The sequence below is a fragment of the Saccopteryx bilineata genome, chromosome 2 (assembly GCF_036850765.1).
Source record: "Saccopteryx bilineata isolate mSacBil1 chromosome 2, mSacBil1_pri_phased_curated, whole genome shotgun sequence".
Classification (NCBI taxonomy): domain Eukaryota; kingdom Metazoa; phylum Chordata; class Mammalia; order Chiroptera; family Emballonuridae; genus Saccopteryx; species Saccopteryx bilineata.
The window spans coordinates 298225774-298240428 of record NC_089491.1 but is presented as its reverse complement, the minus strand read 5'-3'; the positions used below and the strand labels follow the sequence as shown (position 1 = coordinate 298240428).

The 14655-nt window shown below is 45.6% G+C and overlaps 1 protein-coding gene across 5 annotated transcripts in view; it reads left to right on the top strand.

Annotated features, from left to right (window-relative positions):
• HHAT (hedgehog acyltransferase) overlaps window positions 1–14655 on the top strand; it is a 300060-nt gene that overhangs the window by 47466 nt on the left and 237939 nt on the right. The gene's annotated exons all lie outside the window — the stretch shown is intronic.

Here is a 14655-nt window from a genome sequence, read left to right as displayed (position 1 = left end):
GTATTTGTGTGAAAATTCCAAGCTTCTAATCTTGACTTGGTCTTTTTGGTGACCAGCCCTTATCCAGGAGCCCACCCTGAGTCACCTCCTTCTAACAAAAACACTATCACCCAGGAAAATCCAAGGGATTTAGGAGCTGTAGACCAGGAACCAAGATCTAACAAAGACCAAATACTAAACAGAAGATGCTCCTAGTGTGCTTATCTCCGGAAATTGAAAGGGTTTTAGGAGCTCCGTGCCAATCTTCAGGTGCAGAGACCAGTGTATGTATGTTCTATGATTTCACAGGGTTCTCTTACTTTGAGAGCTTGGTAGCTAGCTAATGGGCAAATGAAATGGTATGTGGGAGAAGTCTTCTGCATACTCTGCCCACTTCCCTGGCCTTCAGTGCAGTGTGTAAAATTCAAGAAGATGGTATCTGGGATTATGAAGCGATCCCCTCTGCTCCCCCTGAATGGCTGGCAAGAATGTTAGTTTTTCCTTTTTCTCTCTTCTATCACTCTTCTCTTTATTAGTTGGACTTCTGCCTTGGGCACCTTCAACAATTTGGGATTCCATCTGGAGTGCCAGTTTGCTAGTGTTTGCCCAATGCCCATATGTAATGTATTAACTAGTTTTCTAGAATGTGTGAAGACTTCCTAGACCAGTGGTTCTCAACCTTTCTAATGCCTTGACCCTGCAATACAGTTCCTCATGTTGCGGTGACCCCAAACCAAAAAATAATTTTGGTGGCTACTTCATAACTATAATTTTGCTACAGTTATGATTCGGAATGTAAATACCTGATATGCATTATGTATTTTCCGATGGCTTTAGGTGACCCTGCCGGGGTCGCGACCCACAGGTTGAGAACCGCTGTCCTAGACAGAAAGCAAATTCTCTGAGTGTAAGGGTTATTTTAGGGACTGTGGTCCCCAAAGGACTGGGAACCATTTTTTTTCTCCAGGTTACAGTGACTTGCTTTGTCTTTCTGTATTCTGCTGAAGTGATGCTAATGGGATGTATGATTTATTAGCATAGTTTGTAGCTGGATAATCTTATGAGGTTATACAATTTGTTCTCTAGCCATCCCATTCTATTACCTTTTTGGGGGTCATTTCTTCATATATATACATATACCTTGTAGAAAATGTGATTAGCGTTTATTTCAGTTTGAGAATATGGGGAAAATAATGTAGTTTTTGTGCCTTTGCCTTCATGTTAGAATTTAGTATCTCTTTTTAAAATGTGGTTCATTCTTTGTTAGCTCTTGGGAGACACATGAAATAGGCAAAGCAAGGAGACAGAATCTGTACTTGTTTCATCAAGTATGTGCATAAGTCTGGCACAATCTGAAGTGACTTCTAGGAAGGTAGGGTAGAGGTGTAGTCAGAGGAAGTTACTGAGTTTAGGTTGGCCTTTAGATTAAAGAGACTCAAAGAACTTACCCACATCAATGAGGTCCTCTTGATTTAACTAGGTCCTCTTTCCTCCTTCTACAAAACACCTCCCTGTGCCCATTATACCGTGGGCCGATTTGCCTGGCTTAGGTCTTGAGGGCCAATGAAGAGGCTGGGATGGTATCTGGTAGAACAGTGCAGGTTATGCTAGTCCTGTTGGTGCAGGTGGAGAAGATGTGAGCATCTTCTCATCTTCTCCACCTGTGCAGGATGGTGAAGACATTTCAGCAGGGGCTTTGTTGTTTATAGAAAAAAAAATTGGCCCTGGCCGGTTGGCTCAGCGGTAGAGCGTCGGCCTAGCGTGCGGAGGACCCGGGTTCGATTCCCGGCCAGGGCACACAGGAGAAGCGCCCATTTGCTTCTCCACCCCTCCGCCGCGCTTTCCTCTCTGTCTCTCTCTTCCCCTCCCGCAGCCAAGGCTCCATTGGAGCAAAGATGGCCCGGGCGCTGGGGATGGCTCTGTGGCCTCTGCCTCAGGCGCTAGAGTGGCTCTGGTCGCAACATGGCGACGCCCAGGATGGGCAGAGCATCGCCCCCTGGTGGGCAGAGCGTCGCCCCTGGTGGGCGTGCCGGGTGGATCCCGGTCGGGCGCATGCGGGAGTCTGTCTGTCTCTCCCCGTTTCCAGCTTCAGAAAAATGAAAAATGAAAAAAAAAAAAAAAAAAAAAAAAAATTGTTAATGAAAACATTTTATCTTTGAAGAAATGGCTGGGGAAAGAGTATTGTCTCTGGATATTGTAAGCAATAAAATAATTTAGTTCAAATTATTTTAGAAAGAGCAAAGCATCTGTTGAAAGTAAAAGAAAGCTTTCTCCAGTAATTGCTAAATGAATCATTAGGCTGAGTTCATCCAGAGAGCAGCGATGCTTCTGTGCAGAATTCCTATAAATACATCCTCCTCTTTTCTTTCTCCTTTGGAGATTTATAGGCCATTAAGGGGAGCTTGCTGCCTTTGAACTTGCAGGGAGACATTTCTGGATTCAGGAATCTTATAAAATTTTTCTCAGAACCCTTTAAAGGTGCACATATTATTTTTGCTCAGTGTGATTGGGAATTAGCTATGACCTCAAAGTAAATAATGCTATTTAGAAAATAGATAATACAAAAATGGCTAGTATTTCTATTTCATATTTTTGCAAAATTCTTGATACAAGGTAAGGAAAAAAGTAAATATATTCAGCTTTCCACTGTTTTCTATGAGGAGAGAGAGGTATGGTAATGAAAAATACTGACTGGATTGTAAGTTGTAAGTGGCTCGTTTTCTCTTTGGTTTTGAACTACATAAATTAATTCATTGGTGAATGTGTTCTAAGTTGAACACTCATTGCCTTCATTATCCAGCACAGAACATTTCTGGGCCCGACCTCGCTGGTGTTTTCCTCCATTTCATTTTCCTCCACTGAAGAGACTCATTTCAGAACAGTTTTCTACAAAGTGAATCATCTTCATAATGCTTCTATTACAAGGCTAGTACTGAATTGCAATCAGAACAAAAATGCCTTCCAAAGTATGATGGTCAAATCTCCACTGACACAACCGAATCCACCCTAGTCAATTTGAGCAGAAAGGCATTTATTGGGAGGATTTAAGGAGATCTCAGAATAGTCAAAAGAGCTGTAGGACAGGCGCTAAGTGAGCTTCCAGGAGCAATTCCTAGAGTCACCTTGCAGAACGGATGCTGCATAGTTCTTGGCATGAGAACTAGCAAACGCTGCCACACCAGGAAGTTGCTGTCCCACTGGACTGATCAGACCTTGGAGTCTCCACCCGGGCTGTGGAGCAACCAAGGGCCTCTGCCACCCTTCTGTCAGAAGATTCTCACAGCCCATATTCCTTTCTGTTCTTTCATCTTCAAAATATTCCCAGGTGGTCACAAGAGGCAAGGTCATTGTGCAGATGTGCTAGCTGCAAGGAATTCTGGGAAATGTAGTTTTCTGCTTTCCAACCTCTACTGTGTTGACCGTCATTCTAGCAGGGGCTGGGAGGAATGTCGATTGAGTCAATTGATGGTATCTGCCATACAGAGCAGTTTATTTTGAGGAGAAGTTTAAGATTGTTGCTTTCCCATGGCATTTCAGATGCTGCGGTTTTTCTGAATGCTGATGCTCCCCCTTTGTTAACTATGGATTCTCTACTTTGAGTCCACAGTTTCTAGAATCCCTCCTTTCCTTTCCTTTTTTTTCCCCTTTTTTTAATTGTTATTTATTGATTTCACTGAGAGAGGAAGGGAGAGAGGGAGGGGAAAAGAGAGAGAGGGAAAAAGAGACAGGAACATCAATCTGTTCCTGTATGTACCCTGACTGGGGATTGAACTGGCAACCTCTGTGCTTTGGGACGATGCTCTCACCAACTGAGCTATCCAGCCAGGACTTCTTTACTTTCTTTTGGACTGTGTTTAGAGGTCCAGTTAGTTGAGCTACTAGGTAGCTCAACTCTCAGATATTCCCATGAGTTCCTCTCTTCGTTTCAGAATATGCAGCTTGAAAATTCCTGGGTTTATGTTTCTGGGACTAATCAAGAAAAGAGTTTGTTCTTTGCGTTTATTATTACTTAAAAAACATGTACATAGTCCTTCATAAATTCCAGGCACTATTCCAAGTGTATTTTGTATTTTAATTTATTTAAATTGTATAGTTAAATCACAAATAGGACCTCTATTATAATAGTACTCTATTTTGTCCATCTCTTTAGAGTAACTGATAACCAGAGAGTAGGTCTTGAGTTAGTGAAGATAATCTGCAGAGCAGATCATTCAGTAGAACTATTCTTTGAGAGTTAGGTCTCTAACTGTGATTATAGAGGCATTTAAAGGCAAGTGCCAGGTCCTCCACTCTTTGGAGATCGTGCTTACACTGGGTTCTTAAAAATGACTTGACCCATTGTATAATAATTCAGTTCACTCATCAAGTTTTTACTGAGCATCTAGTATATGCCAGTTTCTCAAGGGATACAATGCTGAATGTATCCTCCTTTATAGTTTCTGTCATAAAGGAGGTCACAGTTTGGTGGAGAAGCAGCTCAGTAGCTACAATTAAAGCACAATATGGTAATTGCCATGGGAAAGATAACCATAGTGCATTGTGGGAGCAGAGATGAGGGACAGTGAGCCCAGACTGTAAATAGATGGACTAGGAAGGGATTCCTGGGGGACAGCTTGCCTGAGCTGAGATGTGAAAGGTAGGTCATCATTAGAGTGATGTCTGAGAGATAAGTTTCTTCAAGTAGAGGGAACAAAGGGTGGGAAGTTCTGGCTGTGTGAACAGAGCAAGTTTGGGCTACTGTCAGAGAGGTCAGCGATGCATTGAGGCTGGTGGGGAGGGACAGGTTATGGGATGATGATGAAGAGGTGGGCAGGCCAGATATGAAGAGATGCATGAGTCTTGTTTAGAATGTTTCCCTGGAACACTAAGGGGAAGATGTGACGAGTATTAAGTAGGGGAGTAACATGATCAGGTGTAGCCTTAAAAAGATTACTTTGGTGTTGTGAAGAGGGGACAGGATAGAGAGAACAAGCCTAAATGCACAAAGAATAGTCCCCCAGGATGGAAGTAAGTCCAGCTCAGAGGACAGGGAGGAGAAAGATGTACAGTAACTCCCAAGTTTTTCCTGGGTAACAAAGGCTGATTGGTAGGCTATTGCTGAGACTCTCCCATGGCCTCCAGAGAATCTGCTTCCTCTGCAGCTGTGGACTTCAGATCTGACAGCAAATGACCAAAAAACGCCATCCATCTGTGCTATAAAACAATGCTCCTGGGCCCTGGCCGGTTGGCTCAGCGGTAGAGCGTCGGCCTAGCGTGCGGAGGACCCGGGTTCGATTCCCAGCCAGGGCACACAGGAGAAGCGCCCATTTGCTTCTCCACCCCTCCGCCGCGCTTTCCTCTCTGTCTCTCTTCCCCTCCCGCAGCCAAGGCTCCATTGGAGCAAGGATGGCCCGGGCGCTGGGGATGGCTCTGTGGCCTCTGCCTCAGGCGCTAGAGTGGCTCTGGTCGCAACATGGCGACGCCCAGGATGGGCAGAGCATCGCCCCCTGGTGGGCAGAGCGTCGCCCCTGGTGGGCGTGCCGGGTGGATCCCGGTCGGGCGCATGCGGGAGTCTGTCTGACTGTCTCTCCCCGTTTCCAGCTTCAGAAAAATGGAAAAAAAAAAACAAAAAAACAAAAAAAACAAAAAACAAAACAAAACAAAACAAAAAAAACAATGCTCCTGACCTACTCTCAGGAGGAGACAATGGTGGGTCTAGGAGACACGGTGATCCTTTAGAAGAGTGGTGGGCCCGCTCTGGCCTGTGGACCCAGCCTGTCCCTCTACCTGGTTCTGTTGGTAAAGTTTTAGTGAAACACAGCCGCACCCATTGGTTTGTGGATGGTCTGTGACTGCTTTGGGGCTACACCATCAGAGCAGAGTAGTTGCCACAGAGACTGTGTGGCCCACAGCGCTGAAAATATTTACCATTAAACCTTTTCTAAAAGTTTGCTAACCCTGTGTCAGTGGGACTATTTTGGTAACAATAAGCAGGATGGATTTGGATGGACGAGTTCAATTCTTGATGCATAAACTTTTCTAACTTTTAGACTTTGGGCTTCTTGAACCAATCCCTTTAGCTTTCGTGATTATATTTAATTCTGATTACATAAAGGAGGCCTGACCAGCCCAAAGTCACATAATGGTAAGTGACAGGACTGGAACTCAGGCCTGGGTTTCCTGAGCACAGTCCGGTTTCTGCCACACACTGTACGTACACTTCTGGCTCCATCAGCCACTTTGGGAGTAAGGTCACTTCCCCTGCATGGTGGTGGACGCAGACTCAGAGTGAAAGTGGAATCTACTGGAAACAGGCAGGCCTTCCTCCAAGACCGCCTGTCGTGATCACCTTCCTCTGGGTCTCAGTGTCCCTCGGTGGACAGTAAAGCTCACGGATCTCCAAATTAGTGATAGTAATTCCTCCAGTTAGCTGTGGGAACCTTCGCCCCTCAAGGCCCCAAGGGAGCATAGAAATAAATGTCAGATTTAATTCTGTGGAGTCAAAGGAAGTAGTTAAACATTCTTGTTAGGCTGCAGCTCTTTGTGAACCCTGAGGGATCAGCTTTTCAGCTCTAAGACCGGGAGCCCTGCTCTGGCAGCTGCTGAGCCAAGACGGGCTACACCAGGGTCTGCATTACGTTCTTTACGTTCCTGATCGTGCTTATGGTGATAAATTTTTGGTCAGAGCAGATTTCATCATTAAGTAAATAACCACGTTGGCCTTTGTGTCAATCTTAACAGAAAGATGAGTTCATACAAACTGAAAATTATTGAATTAAAAAAGTTCAGAGGCAAAATCCTGCAGACTGACAGGATTAACTTTTCAGGGAGAACTTTATGTAATAAGATATTCTCCAAAGCCCATTTTTACCCCCTTATTTCCAGCTATTGCTGACACTGAAACTGAAATGTCAAAACAGCAGATTTCCTAAAATGTTTGCCCAAAATGGCCAGAGGGGTCAGAGCAGGGACAGCTCTTGCTGAAGGAGTTCTGTGATGCCACCAACCCGCTGTGGACAAAGGGTTAAAGAAAGCCTTATTTTACCTTAAAAATTCAAGTTTGGGGTGTAAAATTGTACAGCCACTGTGGAATACAGTTTGGTGGTTGCTTGAACAGTTAAACCTATGAATACCATGTGACCCAACAATTCCACTCCTAGATATATAGTCAAATGAATTGAAAATGGGCATTCAAATACTTGTACATAGATATTCATAGCATTGTTCACAATAACCTAATGGTAGCAACAACTCAAATGTCCATTAATAGATGAATAGATAAATAAAATATGATATATCCTTATAGTGGAATATTACTCAGCCATAACAAGGAATGACATGCATGTTACAATATGGATGAAACTCAGAAACATGCTAAATAAAAGAGGTCGACACATATTGTATGATTCCATTTATATAACATACCCAGAATGGGAAAATCCATAGGGACAGAAAGTAAATTCTTGGTTGCCAGGATCTGGGGGAGGAGGGAGGAATAGGTAGTAACTGATTAATGGGCAGGCACAGGGTTTCTTTCTGGGGTGATGAAAATGCTTTGAAACTAGATAAAGTAGTAGGCACATGACATTGTAAGTGTATTAAACACCACTGAATTGACTTTGACCTGGCTAATCCTATGTTGTGTGAATTTCCCCTTAGAACGACAACAATAAAAAAAGCTTTTTTAGAATCCCTGAGGTGTGGAGTCTCAGTTCCCTGAAATTCTGACAAATGACCTTGAATTTGAATGAAAGTTTCAGCTCCTGAAAAATCAGTCCTGATTTACTGAAGAGTAGGTGGGGCCCTGGGAGCCTGAGCTGGGAACCAGTGATGGGCTTGGTGTGACTGACTGTTGCCGCAGGAGGAATTTCTCGACCTCACCTCTGGGGTCTTGGTGGGTTTCACTTGACACGAGGTACTTTAACAGCATTTTTGTCCATTAGCCTGGCCTTATTAACCATCTGTTTGTGCTGTCATCAGCTGGAAAGTAGGCTTCAAGCCTGTGGCTTAATTAAGCATCGTCTGAGGAATGCAAAAAAAAACAGCACAGGTAGAGAGAGTCTTGGCCAGTGCCTGTGATAACAGCCCACTCAAGACCCTGCGAGCGAGAGTGCTGTGATCTTGTAAGGGCCAGGGGTGGTAAGAATTCAGGGCTGGGACACGGAAAGATTTACTTGGCAGTGAGTTGACAAAATAAGATCCTCATTTGCCAGGAATTTTTAAACTTTATATGCACGAACTATGAGATGATTTTGAGAAAGATTTGAGCTTCCAGATATAAGTGCATGGGTTAAAAATTTGCCAATATTAGGACATAATTTAAAATTCAAAACATTAAAAAATTAAACATTTAGTACACCCACATTCAGAGCAATGTTATTCACAACAGCCAAGAGGTGGACCCAAGTGTCTATTGTCGCCAGTCACGAAAGGACAAATACTGTGTGATCTCCCCCATGTGCGGTGCCTAGAGCAGTGACGTCGCAGACAGGAAGTGGAACGGTGTTGCCAGGAGCCGGTATCAGGGGCGCGGCGGGGGTGACTGTTTGATGAGTAGAGTTTCAGTTTTACAGGATGGAAAGAGTTCTCGAGATGGATGATGGTGATGGTTGTACAACAGTGTGAATGTACTTAATGCCACTGAACTGTACACTTAAAAATGGTTAAGATGGTAATTTTTATATTATATGCATTTTATCACATGAACATAGACTTTGCAGCCTGAGGACCTGTTTGTTTTTTTTTGTTGTTTGTTTTTTTAACAGGCAGGACCTGGGTTTTGAAGTGGGGCCTTGTCATATATTGGCTGTGAGACTTTGGGCATGATATGTAACCTCTCTGAGGGTAGTTTTCTTACCCTGCTGTGGGCAGAACCATACCACATAGGAAATCCACACACTGTAGTGGTTTCTTTTCATCCTGAGTGTACAGCCAGTAGGCAAGGCCACCGTCATAGCAGCCCGGCCCATGCAGGTTCGCATTGGATTTGGACAGTCGGTAAAGAAACAATGGAGCCAAAAACTGATGGGCCATCTTCTTTAATCCTAGCTTGCACCTGGCGGGCAAGTAAAAACACACACTGGGCTCCAAAACCCACTCACATTCAGTGCTCACAAAGCTACTGACTTATCCGAGTTTCCTAGAATCAAAGGTTTCTAGCTCATCAGACTTATTCACCTCTGTTCCCCATCTCCTTCCTTCTCCCTGAACAAACTCTGCACAAACTGGCTTCTCACTCAACACTCTGCCATCTTGGCTGCTTCTCCTGGCCTCCTCCATGTGGCCTTTCTCCCCTCTTCTCTCTGCTCTCTCCTCTAATGATAATCTTAGGAACCCAGAGAGCAAGCTCCCATTCTGCCCCCATTTTATAGTGTAGAAATCAAAACCTTTAATCCAATATACAAAATAGGGAAGTCTCTAATACAAAGTCACTTATCAGAGACATGATGGGATTGCACCATCCCACATCAAAAAGGGTGGGAAAGACTTAATCCCAAAACCAAACCCCAGGCTACAAGGATTCTGCCTGCCTTTAGCCCACCCCCAACACACATTAATATCACCTGGGCGATGGCCTCCTCGTGGGCAGCGCTATCTTTAACAAAGTGAGCATAATATATTTTATCTGCCCAACACTGAGGAAGCGGGCAGGCTGGACATTTTGGAACCGAGCGGGCCGACAGTGTGGTGGGAGCCTGGAGACCTGGACTGGTCATATGGGGGCGTGAGCAGGGAGATCACCTCTCTCCTGAATGGTCACACGCGTCACGGCCCAGAGTTCCTGGGTGTGGGTGACCCTTTATTTCTTCCCTTTAGTCAGAAAATGACTGTTTTCTTTCTTTCTCTGTCTGAAGGGAATATTAGACATTGTACTAGTTACACACAGGAAGGCTCAGGTGCAGAAAGTTTCATGCCTTGTATAAACTTGGACAAGGCATGAAACTTTCTGCACCTGAGCCTTCCTGTCCAAGTTTATACAGGGACAGAAAGGTGAGGGGCACTTGGGCAGCCTAGTTTCACTCCCCACCAGTTTGAAGGCTGACCAAACGTCACGCATCCGTGATTCAAATTTGTTAAGTCAAGGTGCTTGCTCTCAGGACCTTACCATTTCTCCTCCTAGAGAGGAAATCCGTGACTTAGCTGTAATAAATATGCTTTAGTGAAATGTGCTATAATAAAAGTGCTAGAATTGAGGTGATTGAGGTGTGGGGAACAGGGAAGGGGTGTGGTGAGAGCCACCTGGAAGGGCAGAGAAGACGCCCCACTTAAGCTATCTTTGTGTGACGGGGCATTAAGGAGGCACCCCCTAGGCTGGAGACAGTGTAGTCAGATAGTGGTGGTGGTGGTGCTGTGTGTGTTTGTGTGAGTGTGAGTGTGTGTGTATGTGTGAGTGTGGCAGGAGAGTCCCGGGAGAGGGGTTGGCACAGTAGAAACATTTTGGGAAAGGGCCTTCTCTTTGCTGTCAGACCGGCCGGAGTGTGAAACCTAGTTCTGCCTCCTCCTAGTTTTGGGCAAATGATTTGCTTACTCTGATTTCCAATGAGCTTATCTGTAACAAGGAATTTAAACAAATAAACAAGCACAACTTTAAGGATTATTCTGAGGTTATCATTGGAAAGCACTTGCCCAAAATGTTAATCAGCGATTTGTCTGGAAGAAAAGGTCTCTGTTACCCCAGTAGTCTGTGGGGTTGGACTGCACCACTGTCACTGCTCTGGCTTTGCGATGGCTTTCGGAGTGCAGTGCCCTGACTGTGGGGCGTCGGTGCTGGTGCTGTGAGCTCCTCATGGGTGACAGATGCTTCCGGGTTTTCTGCACTGCCTGGTGCAGAGCTCTGATCTGAATGGGAGAGGAGGCAGTGAAGAGCACCAGGCAGACCCTTTCCTTTGTTAAGAATAGGAAAAACAGTGTTTTACCAGGAAGTTGGAGTCACTAAAAGGCCCACAAGCATGGTTTCCCTCAGAGTTCTCAGGATTGCCTGGTTGCAGATTGAATGTCTCAGAATGAGTAATTCATGCTCTTTAATTTATTCAATCCAGTAAATTCTAGGCCCTGGTGGGTTGGCTCAGTGGTAGAGCATCAGACCAGCATGTAGAAGTCCAGGTTCAATTCCAGGTGAAGGCACCCAGGAGAAACGACCATCTACTTCTCCACCTCTCCCCTTCTCTCTCTCTCTTCCTCTTTCTTCCTCTCCCGCATCCATGGCTTGATTGGTTTGAGCAAGTTGGCCTTGGGCACTGAGGATTGCTCTGTGGCCTCTGCCTCAGGTGTTAAAAAAAATGGCCTGGTTGGCCAGCAGAGGAGTAATAGCCCCACTGGGCAGATCATCGCCCCTTAGTGGGCTTGCTGGGTGGATCCCAGTCTGTGGGAGTCTGTCTCTCTGCCTCTCCTCCTCTCACCAAAAAATTAGAAAAAAAAAATTCCAGTAAATTCTGCTTGAATCAAGGTGCTCAGAGCTTTCTATGGTGAACAGGACGATCGCTTCTCTGGGCTTCTCTGCTTGTGCATGGGAGGTAGCTAGCTGTAGTGCACTCCTACCTGGGAATGGTATGGGGTGGGATGAGCAGTGAAGAACTCTGGGGTTATGGGCATTCAGCTATGGGAAGCATAATTAGTTATGTAGATCTTCACTACTTGGAATGTGGTGCCCGGGCCAGCAGCTGTGCCTGGCCTGGGAGCTTGATTGACATACAGCATCCCAGGCCTTCTCCCAGACTTCTTGCGTCAGGATTTGCATTTGAGCAGGATCTGTAGGTCATTTGTGTGCACACAGAAGTTCAGGGAGCGCCGCTGTGGAGGACTGGGTGTGGATTCTTTTTCCCTGGAGCTCCATCTCTTCGTTCTTTGAGGAGGAACCTTCCTGGTTCTGCCTGGCTGGAATTTATCCCAGTTTGTATCTGACTCTTTTACAGAACTGATGTGTCACAGCTCTGAGTCTTGAAAAGTGTGACAGCTTGGAGTCTAGAAAGCTTTTGCTTATAGAAGCAGGCGAGTCAACCTTTTTTTACCTGAATCATTAACCACAAGTTTTTGGCTCAGTTCTATTCATGGGCTCAGTTCTCCTGTCCAGTCATTTTCTTAAGGTGAATATTTTAAATGGAGAAGGATAGACATAAGAGAATTGTTTTTATTTCCTTTAAATGGATATTTTCTGAAAGAATTGATGATGAAAGACAAATCTGGCTCTGGCTGGTTGGCTCAGTGGTAGAGCATCAGCCTGGCATGTGGATGTCCTAGGTTTAATTCCCGGTCAGAGCACACAGGAGAAGCGCCCATCTGCTTCTCCACCCTTCTCCCTCTTGATTCTCTCTCTCTCTCTTTCTCTTCTGCAGCCATGGCTCAATTGGAGTGAGTTGGCCCTGGGTGCTGAGGATGGCTCCATGGCCTCTGCCTCAGGCACTAAGAAGAGCTTGGTTGCTGAGCAATGGAGCAATACCCCAGATGGGTAGAGCATGGCCTCCTAGTGGGCTTGTTGGGTGGATCCTGATCAGGACGCATGCGGGAGTCTGTCTTCTCTCTGCATCCTTTCCTCTCATTGAATAAAAAAACCCACACACACAAAAAAACCAAAATAAACCCCACTAATTTTTGTTGATGTGATTTTACTAGCACAAAGTTTTCAGTAGTCCTGGGGCCTTCTGGTGGAATGTAAAAATATTTTTTGGTTTCTTATACTTTAGTAGGTATTATATCATTTTCCCCCCTAAAAATTAAACTTGGAAATATTTTGAGGGAAAGGTAAGAATTCTAGATGTAAACCTGAGTGCTTAAAAATATTATTTATAGACCCAGGTTCGATTCCCGGCCAGGGCACATAGGAGAAGCGCCCATTTGCTTCTCCACCCCTCCGCTGCGCCTTCCTCTCTGTCTCTCTCTTCCCCTCCCGCAGCCAAGGCTCCATTGGAGCAAAGATGGCCCGGGCGCTGGGGATGGCTCTGTGGCCTCTGCCCCAGGCGCTAGAGTGGCTCTGGTCGCAACATGGCGACACCCAGGAGGGTCGCAACATGGCGACGCCCAGGATGGGCAGAGCATCGCCCCCTGGTGGGCAGAGCGTCGCCCCCTGGTGGGCGTGCTGGGTGGATCCCGGTCGGGCGCATGCGGGAGTCTGTCTGTCTCTCCCTGTTTCCAGCTTCAGAAAAATGCAAAAAAAAAAAAAAAATTATTTACATTTTAAAAAAGCTAAAATGGCCTGACCAGTGGTGGCACAGTGGATAGAGTATCAGCTTGGAACGCTGAGGTATATGGTTTAAAACCCCCGAGGTCACTGGCTTGAGCAGAGGCGCAGGGGCACACCAGCTTGAGTGTGGGGTTGCCAGCTTGAACACAGGATCATCGACACGATCCCAAGGTTGCTGGCTTGAGCAAGGGGTCATTGGCTCAATTTGAGCCCCTCCCCCCCCTTCAGGACACATATGAGAAGCAATCAATGAACAACTAAAGTGAAGCAACTATGAGTTGATGCTTCTCATCTCTCTAATGCTCCCCCCTCTCTTTTCTTCTCTTTCTCTCTCTCAAATCAATAATTAAAAAAAATACTTTTATTTTATTTTATTTTTTTCATTTTTCTGAAGCTGGAAACAGGGAGAGACAGTCAGACAGACTCCCGCATGCGCCCGACCGGGATCCACCCGGCACGCCCACCAGGGGCGGTGCTCTGCCCCCCAGGGGGCGATGCTCTGCCCATCCTGGGCGTCGCCATATTGCGACCAGAGCCACTCTAGCGCCTGAGGCAGAGGCCACAGAGCCATGCCCAGCGCCCGGGCCATCTTTGCTCCAATGGAGCCTTGGCTGCGGGAGGGGAAGAGAGAGACAGAGAGGAAGGCGCAGCGGAGGGGTGGAGAAGCAAATGGACGCTTCTCCTGTGTGCCCTGGCCAGGAATCGAACCCGGGTCCTCCGCACGCTAGGCCGACGCTCTACCGCTGAGCCAACCGGCCAGGGCAAAAAAAATACTTTTAAATTGACATTTAAAAAATAAGAAAAAATTAAAACAGCTAAAATGTTTGGATTTTTTTTGAGGGGGACTGTTAAAAAAGTTCACACTTCTGACCTGTGGTGGCGCAGTGGATAAAGCGTCGACCTGGAAATGCTGAGGTCGCCGGTTCAAAACCCTGGGTCTGCCTGGTCAAGGCACATATGGGAGTTGATGCTTCCAGCTCCTCCCCCCTTCTCTCTCTCTGTCTCTCTTTACTCTGTCTCTCTCCTCTCTAAAAATGAATAAAAAAAAAAAAAAAAAAAAAAAAAAAAAAAAGTTCACACTTGGCTCTTAGTCTCTTTTTACCAGTATGAAGGGAATTTTACTGCCGTGGCCTCATCACATGCCCTCTGAGCTCGTTTGCCTTTATTCAGTTAATTGACTCTCCATTGAGTGATGTGGAAATGAGCTCTGGATCGATAGCCAGGCTAAAGGATTGATTTTCTGCTCTGCTGCTGCCTGGCTGTGTGGCGTGGGCACGTGTTAGATCCTGATGTCGTTATCTCTAGTGGAGGGAATTGGACCGGATTCACAGTTCACGGTTTTCCTGGGGACTAGACTCTATGGGTTATTTGAGAATGCACAGTACTGTATTTCTTTATTTGAAAAATTAAAATAAAAATCTTTATTTTTGTTTTTTTAATAAGTGGCATAGTGTAAAGCAATATACAATCTTGGCTGGTTAACACAAGATGAGAAGCATGTGGACTAACAGTGGCAAGTA